This window comes from Gorilla gorilla, chromosome 11, assembly GCF_029281585.2.
Source record: "Gorilla gorilla gorilla isolate KB3781 chromosome 11, NHGRI_mGorGor1-v2.1_pri, whole genome shotgun sequence".
Lineage (NCBI taxonomy): Eukaryota > Metazoa > Chordata > Mammalia > Primates > Hominidae > Gorilla > Gorilla gorilla.
This window is the reverse complement of record NC_073235.2, coordinates 138,824,180-138,831,897: the sequence shown is the minus strand read 5'-3', so window position 1 is coordinate 138,831,897 and position 7,718 is coordinate 138,824,180.

The window sequence follows — 7,718 nt, the reverse complement described above, 5'->3', positions numbered from 1 at the left end:
GCAACTTGAATTTTTTTTTTTTTTTTTTGAGACAGGGTCTCACTCCGATGCCCAGGCTGGAATGCAGTGGTGAGATCATGACTCACTGTAGCCTCAATCTCCCAGGCTCAGGTGATCCTCCCACCTCAGCCTCCTGAGTAGCTGGGACTACAGGCGCTTGCCACCACACCTGGCTAATTTTTTGTATTTTTTGTAGAGACAGGGAATTGCCATTTTGCCCATGCTGGTCTCAAACTCCTGGGCTCAAGTGAGCCACCCGACTCAGCCTCTCAAAGTGTTGGGATGACAGGCATGAGCCACCACACACAGCCGAATGTTTTATTTAATAGTATATTCTGGACATCTTCCCATGTCAGCACATGTAGGTCTACATGATTCTTTTCAATGGCTAATGCTAACCTATCATGTGGATATTCCATAATTTATGTGTCACCCATTAAAAAAGACTTCCATCCTATTGTTTAATTGGCACAGATAGCTAACCATTTGGAAAAAGTAAAAATTTCGCAAATGAACAACGAATGAAAATTTAAATGTAATAAAATGCCATAAAATAATGGAAGTCTACTAAAGAGAAACTGAGTTTTGGATACTCTTGAGCAAGGAAGAAGTTTCTTTTCTTTTTTTTTTTTTTTTGAGATGGAGTTTTGCTCTTGTTGCCCAGGCTGGAGTGCAATAGCGTGACCTTGGCTCACTTCAACCCTTACCTCCCGGGTTCAAGCAATTCTCCCTGCTTAGCCTCCCAAGTAGCTGGGAATACAGGCACCTACCCCTGGCTACTTTTTGTATTTTTAGTACAGACGGGGTTTCACCATGTTGACCAGGCTGGTCTCCGAACTCCTGACCTCAGGTGATCTGCCCACCTTGGCCTCCCAAAGAGCTGGGATTACAGGTGTGAGTCACCTTAGCCAGCCAGCCGCAAGGAAGGGTTTTCTAAGCATAGCACCAAAGGCAGGAATCATAAGGGTAAAGACTGATTTGAGTTCATAGTGTTAAAATTCTGCACATTAAAAAATCATAAGATTAAAAAGGAAAAAATGAGATAAATGTTATAACGCATTATGTTATATAAAGGGTTAGTATCCTCTAAGTTAACACCTCAGTAACAAAAATATTGTGCCTAATGTCCCAGCTACTCTGGAGGCTGAGGTGGGAGGACGGCTTGAGCCCAGGGGTTCAAGGCTGCAGTGAACTATGATTACACCACTGCACTCTAGCCTGGGTGACAGAGTGAGGTTCCAGCTCTAAAAATAAAAAATAAAATAAAAATAAAAAGATAAATACAAAAGTGAACAAAGAATATGCAAGGGTAACAACACAAAATAGAATTTGCCATTAAACATAAAAAATTCTACCCCAATGGTAATAAAATGCAGATAAACTAAGAGAACCTATTTTTGGCCTTTCAAATTGGAAACAAAAGTGACCCCATATTGGTGAAGTATGGGGAGCCAAGCAGCCTGATTCCCAGTGGTGTTTCAATCTTGTTAGAGAACTTTTTTTTTCTGCCGTGAAAAGTTGTTCATGCTCATTTAAGTTTTAAGAAGTAGGTTCTCATGACAATTAAGAGCTCTGTGTGATTACTGATTAGATCTTGGATAAGGGGAAAAATCAGCTGAGAAAGACATTACAGGACAATTGAGGCAATTTGAATAGGGACTGCATATTATATCATACCAATGGTACCCATCCCGGGAGTCATCATGGTCTTGTGGTTACAGAGGAGAAAGTCCTTGTGCTTATTTATTTATTTAAGGCTGAAAAATCCTGCTGTAGCTCCTTTACTTTAAAATGTGGCTGGGCGCGGTGGCTCACACCTGTAATCTCAGCACTTTGGGAGGCCGAGGCAGGCCGATCATCTGAGGTCAGGAGTTCGAGACCAGCCTGGTCAACATGGTGAAACCCCGCCTCTACTAAAAATACAAAAAAAAAAAAAAAAAATTAGCCAGGTGTGGTGCTGTGCACCTGTAATCACAGCTACTCAGGAGGCTGAGGCAGGAGAATCATTTGAACTCGGGAGGCAAAGGTTGCAGTGAGCCAAGATTCTGCCACTGTACTCCAGCCTGGGTGACTGAGTGAGACTCTGTCAAAAAAAAAAAAAAAAATTCAATATAGTGTGTGTCAGTCTATCTAGAGAGATGGCCATGTATTAAAATGTTAACAACTAATGAGTAGAGATGGGCATCTTTGGGTGTTCACTGAACGATTCCATTCTTCAACTTCTTTGTTGGTGTGACATTTTTCAACACAAACATTTGAAGGGAAGCATAGGCTAGAAGACGGTTTGAAGAATGCTATTTTATTCTTAAAATAAAAGTACAGTGGGGCACAGCAGCTCACTCCTGTAATCCTAGCACTAGGGGAGGCCAAGGCAGGAGGATTGCTTGAGCCCAGCCTGGGCAACATAGTGAGACCCCCCATCTCTACAAGAAATTAAAAAAGCAGCCAGGTGTGGTGGCACATACCTGTAGTCTCAGCTACTCAGGAGGCTGAGGTGAGAGGATCGTTTGAGTCTCAGAGGTCGAGGCTGTAGTTAGCCATGATCGCACCACTGCCCTCCAGCCTGGGTGACACAGCAAGACTCTGTCTCAAAAATAAAATAAAATTTAATTTAATTGAAAAGTACATGTGGCCTGGCACCGTGGCTCACACCTGTAATCCCAGCCCTCTGGGAGGCCAAGGTGGGTGGATCACCTGAGGTCAGTAGTTCGAGACCAGCCTGGCCAATATGGTGAAAGGCTGTCTCTACTAAAAATTAGCTGGGTGTGGTGGCATGTGCCTGCAATCCCAGTTACTCAAGAGGCTGAGGCAGGAGAATCATTTGAACCTGGGAGGTGAAGGTTGCAGTGAGCCGAGATTGTGCCACTGCGCACCAGCCTGGGCAACAAGAGCGAAACTCCGTCAAAAAAAAAAAGTACATGTATATTTTAAAAAGGATGCCAGAATGCCAGAACACATATCCACACCCTAAGATTGCCTGTCTCTGGGTGGTTGGTCATTGTTCATTTCATTTTGTTTCCTTCTTTTAAAAATAGTTATAGAAATAATAATTTTTCAGACATAATTCAAATAAGCAGAAATAACAAATTAAAATCAAGTTTAATCTCAGGCTGGTGTGGTGGCTCATACCTATAATTCCAGCACCTTGGGAGGCCGAGGCAGATGGATCGCTTGAGCCCAGGAGTTCAAGACCAGCTTGTGTAACATGGTGGAACCCCATCTCTGCCAAAAATTAGTCTGGCATGGTGGTACGTGCCTGCGGTCCCAGCCGAGTGCAGCTTGGCAAAGGCAATCTGCCATACATTTGGAAAACCCACACAAGTGGGGTGCAGTCCTGGGCTACTCCTCCATCCCCTCAGCCTCCTCCGGGCAAGAAGGCTGCTGCTGGCTGCACCGGCACAGTCACCTGGCCGGGTTGCATCTATTGAGTACTTTGTAAGATATTGAGAGGGCCCTGCACACAAGTGGATCCCTGAATCCCTTTAGCCAGAGGCAGCGCGATGCCAAGTTCCCATCATCCCTGCTAGTGGTGTGTGTGTGTGTGTGTGTGTGTGTGTGTGTGTGTGTGTGGTAGTTCCCCTTGTAGTGCAGTAAATGAGGGCTTTTTTCCCCTCCAGCTTTAAAAATAAACAGATCTTGAAAGTGAGTGCAGCTAGCGCATTGGTCAATACCATATGCAAATAAATAAGTGCTAATTGCCTGCAGTGTCTTTGGATGTCAGGCGCGGTTATTGGACCACATTTATGGGCCAATTAGGAGCCTTACTGGACTCTAGTGGTGATAAATTGCGACTGAGTGGCTTCTCGGAACGTGCTGGAGACAGTAGGGCTGATCGTAACTCCTCCCCACTCGCGGCTGGCGTGGACTGCCAGGCTTTTGTCCATTGTACAGCCGCACTGTCATCTTCGCTGTCACCACGGGCAGGTCCGGGTGTAGCGAGGGTGGGGTGGGGAGCCCTGTGCGAACCCAGGCTGGGGGAGAGGCCGCAGGTCAACAAGGGACCCGGCCCCTGAGACACAGGCCATGGCTGAGGTTCCACCGAAGTGCCATGGGCAGCAGAGGAGGGAGGGGTGAGCGAGCCTGGCCCTGCCTTCCAGGGGAACTGGGCGGGCCTGGCTGGAATTTGGAAGGAGGGTCCCTTGGGTGCATCCCCCCCAGCCCATGTTTTGTTCTCAGTCCCGTCACAGTTATAATGAGGTTTGGTTTCCTTTGACCCAAAGAAAATTGCTGCTGCAGCTGGACACTCGACACTCAATTGCTCCAAGGAAGGCAAGACCATTGATGGGCCAGAGCTTGTTCCTTCCTTCATTCACTAGTTGAGTCAGTGGATATTCATTCAGGCTGGTCCCTGGGCCCTGGGTGTAACTCACACAGATCCATGGCCTTGGAGCTCAGGGGAGGTGAATGATCCCACAAGGAAAGGCCTGTGGTGAGCACCATGGAGAAGGACTGCCAAACACAAGAGCAGGGAAGCCTGACGGGGCCAGGGGCCAGGGGCCAGGTGTGGAGGCCTCTTTGAGGAAGGGACAGTTCATCGGAGACCCCAGAGATGACAAGGAAGAAGCCACAGAGAGCAGGGCCTTCCCAGGTGGAGGAAAAGGTGAAGAGCAGGATCCGATCCCCGGGAGGGACAAGAAAGGGCAAGGAGAGAACATTCAGGAGTCAGCATGGTCCCCTGGTGGGAGAGGAGGGGGCTGGGAGGGCAGCAGGAGGCAGGGTTGGCCTTCTGGAAGGTTCCCAGCTGTGTTTGGATGCTGTGGTCAGGAGTCAGTTTGAACTTTATTTCTTCAGATTCTGTAACTTACAGTTTGGTTTGCTCCTTATTGCAATGCTTCCTAATTTTTAAAATTTTTATTTTTATTTATTTCTTTATTAGAGACAGGGTCCCGCTCTGTTGCCCAGGCTGGAGTGCAGTGGTGCAATCATAGCTCACTGCAGCCTCAAACTCCTGGTCTCAAGCGATCCTCCCACCTCAGCCTCCTGAGAAGCCGACTACAGGTGTACGATGCCATGCCTGGCTAATTTAAAAAAATTTTTTGGGCCAGGTGCGGTGGCTCACGCCTGTAATCCCAGCACTTTGGGAGGTCGAGGCGGGTGGATCACAAGGTCGGGAGATGGAGGCCATCCTGGCTAACATGGTGAAACCCTGTCTCTATTAAAAATACAGAAAATTAGCCAGGCATGGTGGTGGGCGCCTGTAGTCCCAGCTACTTGGGAGGCTGAGGCAGGAGAAGGGCGTGAACCTGGGAGGCGGAGCTTGCAGTGAGCTGAGATTGTGCCACTACACACCAGCCTGGGCGACAGTGTGAGACCCTGTCTCAAAAAAAAAAAAAAAAAGAATTTTTTTTTGTAGAGATGGGGTCTTGTTATGTTGCACAGGCTGATCTTGAACTCCTGGCCTCAAGCGATTCTCTTGCCTCAGCCTCCTAAAGTGTTTGAATTACAGGTGTGAGCCACCGTGCCTGGGCTGCTTCCTAACTTATAATCAATTTGTTTTCAGGATCAAAGTAGTTAACCAATGGTTTTTCCAATTTCAGCATGAGAACAATATATTAATAAAAAAACCCCAAACACTTTCTTTAAAGTCTGTGGCAAAATGTGAGCTTCAAGATATGCCTCAATGTAACTTTTTACAATACAGGATGAGCATCATTTATCCAAAATGTTTGGGACCAGAAGTGATCTGGCTTTTTACTTTTTTCAGATTTTGCAATATTTGCAATGAGATATCTTGGGGAGAGGACCCAAATCTGAATACAAAATTCACGTGTTTCACACATACCTTGTACACACAGCCTGAAGGTAATTTTATGCAACATTTTCAGTAATTTTGTGCATGAAACCAAGTTTTGACTGCAACCTGCCACACGAGGTCAGATGTGGAATTTTCCACTTACGGAATCATGTTGGTGCTCAAAAAGTTTTGTATTTTGGAGTATTTTGGGTTTCAGATTAAAGATATTTAACCTGTACATGCTAATGGAGAAAATGGGAACAGTAAAGTATAAAGAAAGAAATAAAAACCACCCAGAATTCCCCAGAGAAAGACAGCACTGTTAACATTTTGTATATTTTTTCCTGGATATTAAAATATCTTTAATTAGAGATCACTCCTGTAAATACTTTTTTTATATCCTAATTTTTTATTTATATTATTTCCCCATGTGATAAACACAGTTTGAAATGACTAAATTTTCCTCCCCTTTACAGATGCACGATGATTTATTTAACTCTCTCCCTGTTGGGCTTTGACCTTGCTTCCAATATTTTGTTACTATAAATACCATAGACATGAACATTTTTAGGCACATGTCAAAGTATTCCCATTATCCCCTGGCCAGATTCATGGGCATTGAATTCATTCATGTGGTCAATAAACACGTACTGAGCCTCTATCGTGGTGAAGGTGTGGTCCAGATTCTGCCTTCCTGGGTCATGAGGGAAGCTTTTCAGAGTCTTTGTGCACAACTCCATATGGCTTTGCAGGGGCACTGCTTCCACCAGCGTGTTTGGGTTCGCCTCACCTTGGCCTTGCCAGCACTGCGTGTGATCACAATAAAAGTCTTGGCTATGAAATCTAAACATTCAGTCTTGCTTTTGTGACCTGAGAGCTTCCCAGAGCACCTGGCTTAAGTACCTTGGTCTGGGAAGGTGATTCCGTTTCCCACTCCTGGGGCCCTGACATCTCCTAGGAGGCTGACAGATACTCTGAGGTTTACTTAGAGCCCTGGAGGGAAGCTGGGTGTGGACAATGCTATGGACAGAGGAGGAGCCACTGAGCAGCAGCAGGGCAGGCACGGCCTGGCCCCCGGGTCTATCCTGGGGAGGGAGTGTTCTGTGTGCTGACCGAAGGGTGTGTGTGAATGGTGGGGAAACAAGGTGGCTGGGCAGGGACGTGAGCTGCCTATTCAAAAACTGCTCTCCCCATCCTTCCACATCACCCCTGCCCCCATTTCCCAGCATCCCTTGCAGCCCTGAGGGACCCCGCCCAGTCTGGTCAGTGGTGTGTAAGTGGAGGCATGAGGGTGGCTTCTGGGGAAGCTGGTTAAGAGGGACCGACTCAGCTGCCTCTTCTCTCACCTTCTCTCTTCCTCTCACTGGAATGCAGATGCTGGAGATGCCCCTCTCGGGGGTGCCCAGAGGTAACAAGCACCTGGGAGCCATGGTTGACCAGATGGCCGGGAGGAGGCTGGGCCCAGCAGACTCTGCAGCTGTTGGCCAGCCCAGGCTTGCCTCTCTCCAGGCTTCTTCTTTTGGGAGGAAAAATAAACCCTTCATTTATTTAAGCCGCTGTTTTGTAAATCTGCTATTAAATTCAACAGATAAGCAATACGCATTTTTTTTTTTTCAGACGGGGTCTCACTCTGTCACCCAGGTTGGAGTGCAGTGGCATGATCTCGGCTCACTGAAACCTCCACCTCCTGCACTCAAGCAATCCTCCCACCGCAGCCTCTCACGTAGCTGGGACCACAGGCACGTGCCACCACGCCTGGCTCATTTTTTGTATTTTTAGTAGAGACGGGGTTTTGGCATGTTGCCTAGGCTGGTCTGGAACTTCCGGTCTCAGGTGATCCGCCCACCTTGGCCTCCCAAAGTACTGAGATTACAGGCGTGAGCCACCGTGCTCAGCCATCTATATGCACTTAAATGGCATTGATTCCTCCTAAAAGCACCTTTCCTTGTGCTTTTTTTTCTTCCGCATTTCTTAAAAGACAAGT